Consider the following 17971-nt stretch of genomic DNA (forward strand, 5'->3'; position numbering starts at 1 on the left):
CGATATAAAAACATCTTTCTGTGCCGTGCACATTCCATAAGTAAACTATATGAATTGCAACTCCCTATAACCCATCAAATGTAGAAACTGTTTCCTGAATGGAAATCCTGAACTACTTATCACTTTTTTTGTTGGTAGACAGCCAGACAGTTTCAATGAGCTGGCTCCTGATCTCCTAGAAAATTCATCAACTGCAGGTTACATTTTGCTGTCACATCAAATGCCTGAACTGTATCAGAGGAATTGCCTGAATAATGTCGGTACTCCACTACTCTGCTAGACAATGCGATTAGGAAGAAAGCACAACAGCCTATCTACCAAATTGACTGCTAGAAATTGAGATTCAACGAGGTCTTGGAATCACACAGGAGAAGAACATGAGATTCAACTCGGTCTTGGAATCACGCAGGTGAACAGGGTCTTGAAGGAAACCAACAAGAAAGTTTTACCTCCGACAAGTTGGAGAGGACGGCGACCGGGATGGCGTGCTCGACGGCGTCCGGGACGACATACTCGAGGCGAAACGCCGACGACAACAAAGATACTCGGGGGCGACCGACGGCGACGGCGACGGCGGCACAGGTGGTCGGGGGCGTCCAGCGTCCGGTTGCGGCACAGGTGGTCGAGGGCGTCCACCGGCAGAGGGCGGCGGCAGAGATGGTCGAGGGCGACGGCGGAGATGGTCAGGGGCGGCGACGGAGATGGTCAGGGGCGGTGACGGCACAGGTGGTCGAGGGCATCCACCGGCCTCGGGGGCAGCTCGAGTCGGACACGGGCTAGGGTAACCTCGCTGGGTCAACCTGTGTGACCCATTGGGTTGCAAGGTGCCGGCTTTACTGGACCATGTATGTTTTGAGGCCGACCCACCTGGCCCATTGGCCTTGACTTTTTGGGTCGGGTCAGTGACCCAGTGGGCCGACCCGGCCCATTCCCATCTTGAGGAAGGACCATATATCATCGAAGGAGTTTATCGCTCTGGAGCAGTTAAGGTCAATAACCCTGAAGGCACTAACCCAAAGGTGGTCAATGGACAAAGAATAAAGCATTATATTTAGGTACACGTATTAATATTGAAAAAAATATTATTCAAACCATTACACCGGAGGAACACATAAAGGAGACCTTCGAGAACCTTAGAGAACCATGAAACCACACTAGGGAAGGACAAAGTAGGTTGGAGAGTGCGTGTGGTGAATCGGAACCGATGCCATCTACACTCACCAGATCCATCGTTAGTAATAACATATCTAATATATATGCATGCAATGCACAATCAAATGCAACAAACAAGTGCAGCAAACCAATTGGATCCTCTACTACCGGTTACTAACGCTCGCGCGGTCTAGGGCGTCCTACAGCCAAACCTGGCTCTGATACCAACTCTTGTGGCACCCCGGCTTAGAGGAAACCGGAACACCCCGTATTCCAGCCCAAGGACAAGTCTTCTGAAATACGGAAACGTTGTCACAAAACAAATCAACTCTTTATTACTATGGAAAAGATTACAAGGATACATGGATTACAACGCCTTGGCGATACTAAACCTGCCTACGGTTAATTCCACGCTAGCAGCGAAACAACGACCGATGTGATGAACTCCACTCCGCAGGGACTATGGCTGGAACGCGCATCCTAGCTCGTGACTCGGAATCCTCGACAAGCAAGCAATCAAGGCATTACCTACAAACTGGCATGACAAGCCAGATGAGTACTTTGAATGTACTTGCAAGCTCACAACAAACATCAGCATTAAGGCAAGACAACATCATAGCAATCGAGATTAGGAAAGGATCTGTCATTACTAAAGGAGTAGCAGAGAACTACTATACCAGGCTACTCTCACCATACTCGGGTGATACCAACTCATGTGATCTTACCAAGATTCTTTAGCGAGTATCCTCAATGATGGATACTAAGACTTATCATCGGCACGATGCCCAACTGTTACACCGGCATGATGCCCAACTGTTATCATCCTCAGACGAGTTCTTCCATCATTACTATCAGAGTTACGGCTGACCATTTACTGAGGTCTGGTCGGGCTGTCCAATACCGTGGACGCGGCTATTCGAATAGGTTTGACACTCTGCAGAGGCTGCACACTTTATCCACATTATGGAGCACTGACCTCGTGATCCCATTCGGGTGGACCAGCATTGCTCCAACGAAACCTGCCTGACGAGTGACTCTTTCATCGTACTACGGGCAATCATCCTCCCTCAGAGTCCTGCCCTGGGTGGCCCTGTGTCCTCATGACACCTGTCACCGTCGTGGACAAACAAAACTGTCCAAACGGGGATGCGTGCATAACCCTCCCTCTTTGGAGGCACCGGTGAAAGATCACGCGATCAGCTCAAGTCAAGGCCGTCCCATATCGGCAAATGTGGTTGCACTAATGAGCCCGGACAGGTGACTCTGATCAACCAACTAGTCATCTTATACCGAATAATATGTCTGTCATAGCTGACGCTCCGACGTCACAATAATCCGATACTTAATAAGCTCAAGCCACTATTGTTGATCCATGTTCACAAAGTAATCATAGACAGTAATCTCAACAGTATAGTGTAAATTAGTGGGTAAAAATATTAGTTACTAACGGTCTCGTACTCAACACGGTAGTCATCTATTCAGATAGTGCATGCTCACATTCCAAACTATAAACAAATATACTTGTGATTAAAATAGTTAATTAAGCTATGGTATTGAAATGCAATTAAGCAAATGAGAGTTGTGGCTTTCCTGGGATGATAGAACCACCGGGAAGGAGCGCGAGAAACTCGCGGAAGGAATTGCTGGAAACACTTCTATCTCGAAGGACGGATGTTTACGGCAAGGGCAACATGGTCATTTACACTATGTGGACCCGTAGTGAAAATGATACCATCATTACGGGCTCGGCGAGACGAAGACGTGGGCTTTGGAATCACCGGAATCGAAGTTATAGATAAAAAGATATGAGGTTTTGTCTGCCGAGGGCTAGTCTGTAAAATAAATAATTGCATCCAGGTCCCTGGGCAGAGCGGCTGGGCTGAGGGCGAAAGCGCCATCGGCTTAAATGCGTTTTCCAGCAGGGAAAGCGGAATGGTGCACAAGGCACCTTCACTTATCCACGCTGACGGCTCCTCTCTCATTGACAGCCGCGGCCCACGGCGCCTTCTCTCTCCTCCATCTACTTCCTCCTTCCTCCTGTCTTGCCCCGATGGAATAGAGAGGGGAGGCGAGACCAACGTGCTCCGGCGACGGTCTCCGGCGGCACGAGCTACCACTCACGGTGCGTCGTCCATGGGCATGCTCAGAGCGGCCGGCCGCATCCATCCCCGCAGCTAGGCAACCTCGGGGAGGACCGGAGCGAGAGCCCCACTAGCAGAGGAGGAATGGGGCGTCAGTGCCGGTGTGCTTGCGGCTAGAGGGCACCGGAGTAGGGGTGAGGGGCGAGGCGGCCCTAGTACGGTGGTGCGGGTCTCTGATGGACATGGAGAGACGAGAGGAGCTCGCGGTCACCGGAATTTGAGCCGAGGCACACGACGACCATGGCGGCGATTGGGGAACAGGAGAGATCCTCGAGCTCGAGGAAGAGCACGGGGGTGCTCCTGGGAGAAAGAGGAAGAGGTGGAGGTGGCTCCCAATGCCCGAGGAGGCTCGAGGCCGCGACCTTTATAGCCGGCTGGGGCAAGCGGATTAGCACCGCCGCCGTGGCAGCCTTATCAATGCACTCGTGCACCAAGGCACGTGGCAGTCGAAGGCGACATCGGCAGGGCCTCCAAGGGTGAGGAGAAATAGGGGGCTTCGGGAGAGCTTGATGGGGAAGACGACAATGAAGGTCTCTGGTAGAACAGGGGTGAGGCTCGTCGCGGCTCGGCAATGCAGAATCGGAGGGGGAGAGAGCTCCAAGGAGAAGAGGATGACAAGGGGAGGCTGTTGGACACGACAAGGCGTGTGGAAATGAAGAGCAAAGGAGGGGCCCGAGCTAGCAAACACGCAGCTCGCGTACAAGGCATGCCAGGGCGGTGTTCACCGCGTGAACTCGGCGATGCCACGCGTCTAAGTGCCCAAAACATGTCTGGAGTGAAGTTCCTTCAAGAAAAAGCTCCCTAGAGGTACTGGCTCGAAGCAATGGACTGTGTCTAGATGGGAGTGATCAGCGTAAGTTTCCTGCAACAAGCTTGGGCACCTCACTATGATTAATAGGAAGAAGATAAGAGCGAACTACTATGTCTGGGAGGTTTAGGGTAGGAAGGACTACAATCCTACGAAATTTGAGAAGAAGAGGATCAATATTTAATAGGGTTGCTTTGGAACTAACTAATCTGGTCGAGAACAAGGATTTTGGTGTGGCACTCACATAGTGGCTTGGATGGAGCTGAAACTTGGAGGAGATGAATAGTTTAGGGTTATGAAGATGCTGTATATATTTCATGCCATCTTGATAAGCCAAAATGGCACTTCCTTCACATAGTATCCTACTGGACAGAGACTTCCGAGAATTACTGGGAATAATTGGCTAAGTAAAATCAGCTCAAAATTGGTTTAGCAAGGTTTTCTAGTTAGGAGAATGTCCTGGTAAAATTTCAGAATATATGGAGCAACATAAATTATAGTTGCTTCACAAATCCAAATAATGACCAGAGACAAAGATTTGAAGATATGGTCACATGGTTGAAGGAGTGATGCTCAAATTTGGTGGAGATTCATAATTTGAGCATGTTAAGATGATGGCAAAGTTTCAACTCATTTGAACACTTCTAGCTAGCACTTGATTCACAAAGCTTCCGCTCGATCAGGAACTTTGGAAATTTGCCAAGAAATATTTACTATCTAAATTGAGTTGAATTTTGGCACGAGGCAATGATATCGATAGGAAAGAGTGCCCACAAATTTTGAGAGCAATCAAGCTAATTACAAGGGTACTTTCTTCACAACTTGACAAATAGGGCAGAATCAAAAAATGAATTTTTGGGAAATATTTTTAACGTGACAAGGAAATATTTTGTTATATCTGAGGAGGATATGACCAACGTGATTTATGATAATTATTTGGGAATTTTTGGAGAGATAGAAATGGGGGTTGCTTCACAACTCAAGGCAACAGAGGTTATTCCTTTAAAAGAAAAAGGAATATTCCGAGGGAAAAGAATATTGAGATTGGCTCAAGATGGAAATAGCTAGGTATTGGGGTGGTTTGAAGGTTGGCAAGCCACTAGGAAAAAGAAATCAAGGGTGCTCCCTTTAGGTTCCAAGACTATCAAGCCATAGAAAAACAAAACCAGGCCAAAATCAAAAGAAAAAGAAATGGTCAAAATCCAGGGTGTTACAAACCTACCCCCCTTAAAGAAATCTCGTCCTCGAGATTTGATTGCTCAAGGTTCAACATGAATATCCTTACTTGAAGAAACCGTTTCCAACTCGGGTTTCCTTTTTACCTTAATATTATACTCCCGGTAAATCTTAGCCGACTTCCTGTCTGGCTTCAGGGTGGTTTGTTCCACTGGATCCTCATATGTTACTCTAACTTTCATCTGTTTATATATGCTGACTTGACTGTCGGTGGTTCTGGCAGAGAGATCTTGTTCACGGCAAACTATCCTTTGACTGATTCCCATATGTGCGGACACATGCTTCGAGGTTGTTGTCCCACATTCTGGTCGTCCCGTCTGTCGACACCTTTAAGTCGATAATGGGTCGTGTAATCTTTTGACACTATTGTTGCAATCTAACTGCTGAGTGGTCTTCATAGATTTGAGTATCTTATTTTGACGATGCTGAGCATATCTGGTTGGGTTGAGCGGGTTGCCTCGATATAAGGTCCTTGCAAATGGGATGGACCTGTTGGGTGTGTTCCCACAGTGATTGGTGTCGAACCACACTGTCTTGAGTATATGCACCATGTTGATCTTGGAACCATTATCATGAGTGTATGGGCAATCTTGCTCTTTCATTATAATTCTCTTTGCCTGGATCCTTAGTTGAAATAGCTTGGCCTGATGTGTTCTTGATTCTTCGGATGACCATGGATGCTGTGAGGTACAATATTCCGGCACGCATATTACTTAACAAGTTGTAGTTGTAGGGTAACGACCGTCTGAACCCTTGGATAAAACCACCAAATAAACTAGTAGCCACCAGAACGGTCTTTACAACTCAGATCTGGGACATTACTAGAGTAACTCAACCCCGACTCAAGACGGCTGAAAAGCAGCTTAGAGCATGAGACGGTGTCGATAAGAAGAAAGTAGCAGTTCCCTAAGACGGCAGAGAAACAACTCAGAGCAAAGGGTCACTACTACGAAAAGAAATTCAACAACTGTCTGAGACGGCCGAAAAAGCAGCTCAGAACACGGACCAGTTGCTAACAAGAGAAATAAAAGTCGGCATCCACCCGAGACGGCCGAAAACAGCTCAGAACACAGGCGTGGTGCCGTCACAAAAAATGGGCAAGGGTTCATCCGTGTCCCATACCGCTTATCCATGGGTTGTGAGTCATCTCACCGAAGTGTATAACTAGCGTCCTTCTTCTTCTTATATATAGCTCATGCAATAGTCGTATTCTCACCGGGCTGGCATCATTGTATGATTAACTCATATGGCCTTGGTAGCATGTCCACCATATATATTGGGTCTATGAGACGGAGTGCTTGATTCCTGAAGCAGGCTTATGTCTTGACTGACTATTTTTCTTTCTGACCAACTGTTGCGAATTTAATCCTTGATATGCATGGTCATATGCTGTCAACTGTCAGTGGAATGACTTGTACCAGTGAGAATGCGATGCCTTTCCAACAAAGGTTGACTTAGCTTGTGTTGTAAGTCATCCAAAGTATCGTGTCTAGGAAGACTTGGGTAGCTTGTGCTTGATGCTTCAGTCGGGGTAGCTTCTTGAAGAAGATTGGGTACCATATCTCAAGTGCTTTCCTTCCTTGAATACTTGCTGGGTAAGACTCGGTACCTTATGCTAGAAGCTTGCTATGATGTCTTACTGGAGAAGCATGGGTGTCTTGAACAGAGATCCGTGTGTCACATTGAGGAAGTCACCTGAATCTTATGCCATAAGCTTTTCGGGTAGCTTGCGTGGAACGAGTGGGTTGCTTACACCCGAAGTTTTCTTTTGCTATATGCAAGCTAAGTGCATGTATATATCTTCACGTTCCTGCTGTTGATTACTTGTGGTATGCAACAAGGTATTCGGCTGTTCTTGTTGCCGAACACTAGGTTCATAGCTCATTTTGACTTCCTTCCGCAGTATAGTAGATTTCAAATTGTGCTCATACTCAACCGCGTATATGAATTATACCTTTGACTCGAACTGTACGCATCTCTTCCTTCTTATTGATTCCATGATTGCTGCTGCAAAGGTGGTACTGATGTATGCTTAGTGCTGATAACTCATCCAGTCAGGATATCCTTTATACTCAGACTCAATATTCCCAATATAATGCATTCTGCTGAACATTCCATATTGCTGAACTGAGCTTCCAAATGACTGTCCCTTCACTGATTTCTTTGATGCCAATGTTGGTGAGCAACTTCCATAAGAGGAAAATAAGGTAACACCAAGGTCCCAAAGAAATAAGCAAACGGCAAACACACAAAGCAGCAAGATCACACGCATGCAATGTCATATTCTACAGCTATTTACCACAATAATATGCATTCCTACTTAAGCACAAAATCCTTGCAAGAACTCCGGTACTACGGTCTAACATGTTGTGGCGGTGTGCATGAAAGTGAATCAATGTGTGGAAGGGAGACGGTGTAAACAAAGCTACACCAAACAGGGGCTTACACCGGTTCCGTCTTGACGGACACGGTGGCAAGGACGAACTTGGTGATCGTGGGTCGGAACACAGGGGTCTCGACCACGTTATCTTCAAGCGTACGGAAGAGAACCGTACTCGTCCAGAGAATGGATGGCAGGGCGGGATAGCGATGAAAAGAAGGGCTTGCGGGCATTGCCCTTCTTTGATAAGAAAGATCAGTAAGGGTTGCCAACATGGCTAGAGGGATGGGCAAGATCCGGGATAGAAGTATGTCTATCACCGAGACAATAGGGCGGCTAAAGAGAATGCATTGGTGTGGTACCAGTGCATCAATCCGACAAGGGATCGACATCACGAGGCACCTTGGCATCACTGCGCTGAAACGAAGGTGACACCACAACAGGGAAGAAGAAAGCAGGGTGGAGAGTGCATGTGGTGAATTGGATGCGATGCCACCTACACTCACCAGATCCATCGTTAGTAATAACATATGTAATATATATGCATGCTATGCACAATCAAATGCAACAAACAAGTGCAGTAAACCAACTGGATCCTCTACTACCGGTTACTAACGCTCGCGCGGTCTAGGGCGTCCTACAGCCAAACCTGGCTCTGATACCAACTCTTGTGGCACCCCGGCTCAAAGGAAACCGGAACGCCCCGTATTATAGCCCAAGGACAAGTCCTCTGGAATACCGAACCATTGGCACAGAACAAATCAGCTCTTTATTACTATGGAAAAGATTACAAGGATACATGGATCACATCGCCTTGGCGATACTACACCTTCCTACGGTTAATTCTACTCTAGCAGCGGAACAACGACCGATGTGATGAACTCCACTCCGCAGGGACTCTGGCTGGAACGCGCAATTTTCTCGCTACTCGGAATCCTCGACAAGCAAGCAATCAAGGCATGACCTGCAAACTGGCATGACAAGCCAGATGAGTACTTTGAATGTACTCGCAAGCTCACAACAAACATCAGCATTAAGGAAAGACAACATCATAGCAATCGAGATTAGGAAAAGATCTGTTATTACTAAAGGAGCAGCAGAGAACTACTATACCAGGCTACTCTCACCATACTCGGGTGATACCAACTCATGTGATCTTACCAAGATTCTTTAGCGAGTATCCTCAATGACGGATACCAATACTTATCATTGGCACGACGGCCAACTATTACACCGGCACGATGCCCAACTGTTATCATCCTCAGACGAGTTCTTCCATCATTACTATCATAGTTACGACTCACCATTTACTGAGGTCTGGTCGGGCTGTCCAATAACGTGGACGCGGCTATTCGAATATGTTTGACACTATGCAGAGGTCGCACACTTTACCCATATTATGGAGCACTGACCTCGTGATCCCATTCGGGTGGACCAGCATTGCTCCAACGAAACCTGCCTGACCCGTGACTCTTTCATCGTACCACCAGCAATCATCCTCCCTCGGAGTCCTGCCCTGGGTGGCCCTGTGTCCTCATGACACCTGCCACCGTCGTGGCCAAACAAAACTGGCTCACAGGGTTATCACCGCCTACCGGGCCAAGGTAGCACGCGTGCATAACCCTCCCTCTTTGGAGGTACCGGTTAAAGTTCACGCGATCAACTCAAGTCAAGGCCGTCCCATATCGGCAAATTTGGTTACACTGATGAGCCCGGACAGGTGACTCTGATCAACCAACTAGGCATCTTATACCGAATAATATGTCTGTCATAGCTAACACTCCGACGTCACAGCAATTCGATACTTAATAAGCTCAAGCCACTACTGTCGATCCATGTTCACAAAGTAATCATAGATAGTAATCTCAATAGTATAGTGTAAATTAGTGGGTGAAAATATTAGTTACTAACGGTCTTGTACTCAACACTGTAGTCATCTATTCACACAATGCATGCTCACATTCCAAACTATAAATAGATATACTTGTGACTAAAATAGTTAATTAAGCTATGGTATTGAAATGCCATTAAGCAAATGAGAGTTTTGGCTTGCGTGGGATGATGGAACCACCGGGAAGCAGCGCGAGAAACTCGCGGAAGGAATTGCGGGAAACAGTTCTCTCTCGGAGGAGGGCTGTTTACGGCAAGGGCAACATGGTCATTTCCACTGTGTGGACCCATAGTGAAAATGGTACCATCATAACGGGCTCGGCGAGATGAAGACATGGGCTTTGGAATCACCGGAATCGGAGTTATAGATAAAAAGATATGAGGTTTTGTCTGCCAGGGGCTAGTCTGCAAAATAAATAATTACATCCGGGTCCCTGGGCGGAGCGGCTGGGCTGAGGGTGAAAGCGCCTTCGACTGAAATGTGTTTTCCAGCGAGGAAAGCGGAATGGTGCAGAAGGTGCCTCCACTTATCTACGGTGGCGGCTCCTCTCTCACTGATAGTCGAGGCCCACGGCGCCTTCTCTCTCCTCCCTCTCCTTCTTCCTCCTTCCTCCTGTCTTGCCCCGATGGAACAGAGAGGCGAGGCGAGACCAGCGTGCTCCGGCGACGGTCTCCGGCGGCACGATCCACCACTCACGGTGCTCCGGCCATGGGCACGCTCAGGGCGGCCAGCCGCATCCATCCCCGCAGCTAGGGAACCTCGCGGAGGACCGAAGCGAGAGCCCCACTAGCCGAGGCGGAACATGGCGTCGGCGCCAGTGTGCTTGCGGCCAGAGGCCACCGGAGTAGGGGAGAGGGGCGGGGCAGCCCTGGTAAGGTGGTGCGGGTCTCTGGTGGAGATGGAGAGACGAGAGCGGCTCGGGGTCACCGGAATTTGAGCCGAGGCCGACGGCGGCCATGGCGGCGATTGGGGAACACGAGAGCTCCTCGAGCTCGAGGAAGAGGACGGGGACGCTCCTGGGAGAAAGAGGAAGAGGTGGAGGTGTTTCCCAATGTCCGGGGAGGCTCGATGCCGCGACCTTTATAGCCGGCCAGGGCGAGCGGATTAGCACCGTCGTCGTGGCAGCCTTGTCTCTGCACTGGTGCACCAAGGCACAAGGCAGTCGAAGGCGACGTCGGCAGAGCCTCCAGGGGCGAGGAGAAACGGGGGGGGCTTCGGGAGAGCTCGATGGGGAATACGAAAATGAAGATCTCCAGCAGAACAGGGGCGAGGCTCGTTGCAGCTTGGCAAGGTAGAATCGGAGGGGGAGAGAGCTCCAAGGAGAAGAGGACGACGAGGGGAGGCTGTTGGACACGACAAGGCGTGCGGAAACGACGAGCAAAGGAGGGGCCCGAGCTAGCAAACACGCATCTCACGTCCATGGCATGCCAGGGCGGTGGTCACCGCGTGAACTCGGTGATGCCATGCGTGTGAGTGCCCAAAACATGTCTGGAGTGAAGTCCCTTCAAGAAATAGCTCCCTAGAGGTGATGGCTTGAAGCAATGGACTGAGGCTAGATGGGAGTGATCACCTAAAGTTTCCTGCAGCAAGCTTGGGCACATCACTGCAATCAACAGGAAGAAGATAATATCAAACTACCATGTCTGGGAGGTTTAGGGTAGGAAGGACTACAATCCTCTGAAATTTGAGAAGAAGAGGATCAAGATTTAATAGGGTTGCTTTGGAACTAACTAATCTGGTCCAGAACAAGGATTTTGATGTGGCACTCACATACTGGCTTGGATGGAGCTGAAACTTGGAGGAGATGAATATTTTAGGGTTATGAATATGTTGTATAAATTTCATGCAATCTTGATAAGCCAAAATGGCACTTCCTTCACACAGTATCCTACTGGACAGAAATTTAAGAGAATTACTGGGAATAGTTGGCTAAATAAAATGAGCTCAAAATTGGTTTAGCAAGGGTTTCTAGTTAGGAGAATGTCCTGGTAAAATTTCAGAATTTATGGAGCAACATAAAATATAGTTGCTTCACAAATCCAAATAATGACCAGAGACAAACATTTGAATCTATGGTCACATGGTTGAAGGAGTGATGCTCACTTTTGGTGTAGAGGCATATTTTGAGCATATTGAGATGATTGCAAAGTTTCAACTCATTTGAACACTCCTAGCTAGCACTTGTTTCACAAAGCTTCCTCTAGATCAGGAACTTTGGAAACTTGCCAAGACATATTTACTAGCTAAATCGAGGTGAATTTTGGCATGAGGCAATGATATGGATAGGAAAGAGTGCCCACAAATTTTAAGAGCAATCAAGCTAATTAAAAGGGTACTTGCTTCACAACTTGACAGATAGGGCAGAATCGGAAAAGGAATTTTTGGGAAATATTTTTGACCATGACAAGGAAATATTTTGTCATATCTGAGGAGGATATGACCCAAGAGATTTATGAGAATTATTTTGGAATTTTTGGAGAGATAGAAATGGGGGTTGCTTCACAACTCAAGGCAATAGATGTTATTCCTTTAAAAAGAAAAAGCAATATTCCCAGGGAAAACAATATTGAGATTTGCTCAAGGTGGAAATGGCTAGGTCTTGTGGTGGTTTGAAGGTTGGCAAGCCACTAGGAAAAAGAAATCAAGGGTTATCCCTTTAGGTTCCAAGACTATCAAGCCACAGAAAAAGAAAACCAGACCAAAATCAAAAGAACAAGAAATGGGCAATATCCAGGGTGTTACAAAAGGGGGATAGCTCTAAGGAACAAGAAGATCCACTGCCTTAACCTAGAGATATGCATGAGGAATTCAAGAAGTCAAGCCTCCATCATAAGTACAAAGCTAAGGTCCAATTTATCCCTTCCCGTTTTCTAGAGGAGAGCAAAGCGGCATTATATGAAAAGATATTAAAGCTGGAGTAAGAGAATGAGGGTATGAGGGAGGATAATTTCAGCATCAAACACAAGTTGGAGAAGAAAAACACACCACTACCACCTTCATCTTCATTACCAAAGAAGGAGACTTGAATACACAGGTATGTGCACTCCCCTTGGCGTGTGCCAAGCTTGGGGGAGGTGCCCCGGTGTCGTATCACCATCACTCATATTATCTTTATCCATCTTAGTTCGATCTTTAGTTATTTCATAATTTAGTCCAATAGAACTTTAGTTCGATCAATATTTTTGAGTGCTAGTTTTGTGATCTATCTATCTATCTATCTATCTATCTATGTAATTGAGTGAAAGTTATATAATAAAGTTTAGTTTGAGTTTTTGCTTCTTTACTTTCTTTCTGCAATAAAAATAAAAGAAAATAATGTAAAATATCATATGCTAATCTTATAGTAAGTAGTGAAATGACATAAGGAAAAGTATAAGTGGTAAAATTTGTTGAAGGTTGACTAACATAGCATTGGTCGGTGATGCAAAACATGAAAGAATGAATAAGGGAAGAGAAGATTTACATGCAAATATACCATCCTTGACATCTTTTATGATTGTGAGGCCCCATTAATTATAATATGCCAAAATTGTTGATGTTGGATAAGGAAGACAACATAATGATTTTTTTTTCACATTCACATAGAAGTTATATTGTTATAGTTCCTCTAACATTCACATGGCTTGCCCAATATCCGTGCTAGCCAAAATTCCACACTAAGTAGACATAATACTTATGCATCCAAAACCTTAAGCCCAAATCCATGTTTTAAGTGTCCAGCATACCTACATATGGAGTGAGTAAGATCCTTCAAGTAAGTTTTCATCGGTGCACAAGGCAATACAAATTGCTTCTAAACGTGTTCGATCATTTAGTGTAAGGGAAATTAAGCACTGTATGAACTTGTGATGGCAATAATAAAAGTGATAAACCACATAATAAATGCTGCCATCATAAGGGGCAATATAACGTCACGTTTCTTTGCACTAAGGGATTCGGCATGCACCCAAAAAGGGCATGATAACATCTGCTTCCCTCTTTAAAGGGACTTTTTTTTAACTTTTATGCAAGAGTCAAAGTATTCTTCTCTACTCCTCTTTATTTTCTATTTGGCAAGCATCATGTGGTGGGGAAATATCTAGACATATATATCTAGTTGAATGTGGGTGGTCATGAATCATTATTGTTGACATCACCCTTGAGGTGAATACGCTAGGAGGCGACACTTTAAGCCCCTATCTTTGTATGTGTCCGGTTGAAACATTTTTGCTCATATGTATGCGATGAGTGTTAGCAATCATAGAAGACTAAATGATGGTTGAGTATGTATACTTGGTTAAAAGCTCCAATATTATGTGACCCTTCCTGAAAATGTGATGAATTGTGTTGCAAAGTTAAACATAGTTTCTTAGTTTTCAATAGAGTTTATGATTCATACTTCAATGTTGTGATGAATTGTTACTTCTGTGTAAGAAGTCTTTATGGTGGAAGTTATATGATAAAAACGTTGTGACGAAGCATTTTATAAAGCTTATTTGCTGTTATAATAATGAGCATGATGCTACTATGATCGTATTTTGTTTTTATCGACACCTCTCTATCAAAGCATGTGATCATGATTTTCCTTATCGGCTCTCGCTTGCGAACAAGAGAGGTCTAAGCATGGGGGAGTTCGTACGTTCATTTTGCATCATGTTTTTTTACTGTTTTTTATAGTGTTTTTATGCATTATACCACTTTTATGGAGTAATTCTAATGCCTTTTCTCTCGTAATATGCAAGGTTTACACCAAGAGGGAGAATGTCGATAGATGGAATTCTGGACGTGAAAAAGCTATGCCACAGATACCTATTCTGCACATCTCCAAATGGGCTGAAACTATATGAGGAATTTTTATGGAATAAATAAGAAATATTGGAGGAAAGAAGTACCAGAGGGGGGCGGCTAGGTGGCCACTAGGAACGAGGGTGAGCCATCCCCCCTGGCGCAGCCTAGTGGATAGTGGGCCACCCAGCCCACCTCTCGTGACCATCTTCTGGTATATGCTCTCTTTTGTCTTGGAAAAATTCAAGAGAGGACTTTCGGGACGAAGCGCCACCGTCTCAAGGAGGAACCTGGGCAGGAGCACTTTTGCCCCCCAACGGAGCGATTCCGTTGGAGGAACTTCCCTCCCAGAGGGGGAAGTCAAGGCCATCGTCATCACCAACAACCATCTCATCTTGGGGAGGCCAATCTTCATCAAGATATTCAAAATCACCATCTCCTGCCAAAACCCTAGTTCATCTCTTGTTCTCAATCTTGTACCGCATCCTCGGATTGGTACCTGGGTGGTGACTAGTAGTGTCGATTACATCTTGTAGTTGATGCTTTATGATTTCTTTCGTTGAAGATCATATTGTCAGATCCAATATTCTATTTAATACATCTATGATCATGAGCATGTTTGTCACTTGTGAGTAGTTACTTTTGTTCTTGAGGCCACAGGAGAAGTCATGCTGCAAGTAGTCATGTGAAGTTGATATTCGTTCGATATTTTGATGATATGAATGTTGTGATTCCCTTAGTGGTGTTATGTGAACGTAGACTACATAACACTTCACCATCTTTGGGCCTAAGGGAATGAATTGTGGAGTATTTATTAGATGATGGGTTGCGAGAGTGACATAAACTTAAACCCTAGTTTATGTGCTATTCCGGAAGGGGCTGATTTGGATCCGTATGTTTAATGTTATGGTTAAAATTTATTCTTAATACTTATCTCCTAGTTGCGGATGATTGCATGAAGGTTATGCATAATTGGAAGTCTTCTTCAAGTAAGAACACCACCCAAGCACCGGTCCACCCACATATAGAATTATCAAAGTACCGAATGCGAATTAATGCAATATGACGAAAGTGACTAGATGAAATTCCCGTGTGCCCTCAAGAACACTTTGCCTATTATAAGAAACATTTCCATCATGTCCTTTGAAAAAAAAGGATTGGGCTACCTTTCTGCACTTATTGTTACTATTGCTAGTCGTTACTTATTACAATTATCTTGCTATCAAATAACTTGTTACCGCTATTTTAGTGCTTGTAGAGATTACCTTGCTAAAAACCGCTTGTCATTTTCTTCTGCTCCTCGTTGGGTTGAACACTCTTACTTATCGAAAGGACTATGATTGATCCCCTATAATTGTGGGTCATCAATAGACATATTTTAGATTGTTCATTCACCTATTTTACTTCCTATGTAGTTTGTAGTAGAATATCTAAAAAGACTTATGTTTACAAACGGAGGGAGTGCATATTGGCGTCCCCAACCCCCAAATTGAAAACTCGCTGGCTTGATTTGGAATGGCCACCGAAAATTATGTAGGTGAGATTGGTGTGGAAAATCAACCAGACCTGGTTTTCGTCCATCAAACATTATGGTGATTCGGTACATATAACGGCTCGGTTAGAGTTGCTTTTATGCTCTAGTTACATGGAGGGTATACATATCTATAACATGGTATATTTTCTCACATACTTACTTTTAGATTGGCCACTGGACCATCGAGCAATATTATCTATAGTCAAACCGAAAACATATCTAACTCTTAAAGACGTTGCTATTATTAAAATTTGACGACCATAAAGGAGGCCTTTAGCTATGCAGTGGAGTAGTCGGCCGAGGCATTGAGGCCAAGGACCTCGAAGGGTGTGGCGAGCGGGTTCAGTATCCCCCCTCCCTCCACACTTTCCTCCCCTTTGTCGTTGATGTCCCAAAAGTAGTCCTTTCGATAAGTAAGAGTGTTGAACCCAACGAGGAGCGGAAGGAAATGACAAGCGGTTTTCAGCAAGGTTATTTCTGCAAGCACTGAAATAGCGGTAACAAGTTGTTTGATAGCAAGATAATTGTAATAAGTGACAAGTAGCAATAGTAACAATAGGTGCTAGAAGGTAGCCCAATCCTTTTGTGGCAAAGGAGAGGCCAAAAAAATTCTTATAGTAGGCAAAGCATTATTGAGGGCACACGAGAATTTCATCTAGTGACTTTTGTCATGTTGGGTTAATTCTCATTCGGTATTTTGATAACTTGATATGTGGGTGGACCGGTGCTTGGGTGGTTTCTTACTTGAACAAACCTCCCACTTATGATTAACCCTCCCACAAGAATCTGCAACCACAAGAAAAGTATTAAGAATAAATTCTAACCATAGCTTTAAACGTAGGGATCCAAGTCAGCCTCTTACCAAGTAGTGCATAGACCGGGGTTTAGGTTTCTGTCACTCTCGCAACCCACCGTCTAATTAATACTCCACAATGCAGTTCCTTAGGCCCAACTATGGTGAAGTGTTATGTAGTCGACGTTCTCATAACACCACCAAGAGAACCACAACATTCATATCATCAAAATATCGAACGAATATCAACTTCACATGACTACTTGCAACATGATTTATCCCGTGGCCTCAAGGACAAAAGTAACTACTCACAAGTGATAAACATGTTCATGATCATAGAGGTATTAAATAGCGTAATGGATCTGAACATATGATCTTCCACAAAATAAACCATAAATTATCAACTCCAAGATCTAATCAACACTACTAGACACACCCTAGATACCAATCTGAGGTTCCGGTACAAGATTGAGTACAAGAGATGAAATAGGGTTTTGAGAGGAGATGGTGTCGATGAAGATGTTGATGAAGATTGGCTTCCCCAAGATGAGAGGGTTTTTGGTGACGACGATGGCCTCGATTTCCCCCTGCAGTAGGAAAGTTCCTCCGGCGGAATCACTTTGCCTGAGGGTAAAAGTGCTCCTGCCCAGGTTCCGCCTCGAGATGGCGGTGCTTCGTCCCGAAAGTCCTTCTCTTAATTTTTCAAGGTAAAAGGGATTTTATACCAGAAGATGATCGCCAAAGGTGGGCCAGGGGACCCACTAGACATCAGGTTGCACGAGGGGGCTGCTAGCCCCCCTCCGATACTTCTTCGCTCTAGTATTTTTTATTTATGATCACATAAATCTTCGTTAATTTTCAGCCCAATTTGAGATGTGCAGAATAGGTACCTGTGATGTAGCTTTTTCAGGTCCAGAATTCCATCTATCGACATTCTCCCACTTGATGTAAACCTTTCATATTATTAGAGAAAAGGCATTAGAATTAGTCCACCAAGTGGCAAAAAGCATAAAACATTATAAATAACACTAACAAAACATGATACAAAATGGACGTATCAACTCCCCAAAGCTTAGACCTCGCTTGTCCTGAAGAAAAAGCCGATAACTAAAATCATGACCACTTGCTTTGAGTCAAAGGTGTCGATAAAAACAAAATATGGACATAACGCCATCATGCTCAAAATTATAATAGCACATAAAACTTCATAAAATACTTCATGACAACATTTTCAATATATAACTTTTATTATAAAGGCTTCTTATAAACAAG

The sequence above is a fragment of the Hordeum vulgare genome, chromosome 1H (genome assembly GCF_904849725.1).
Source record: "Hordeum vulgare subsp. vulgare chromosome 1H, MorexV3_pseudomolecules_assembly, whole genome shotgun sequence".
NCBI lineage: Eukaryota > Viridiplantae > Streptophyta > Magnoliopsida > Poales > Poaceae > Hordeum > Hordeum vulgare.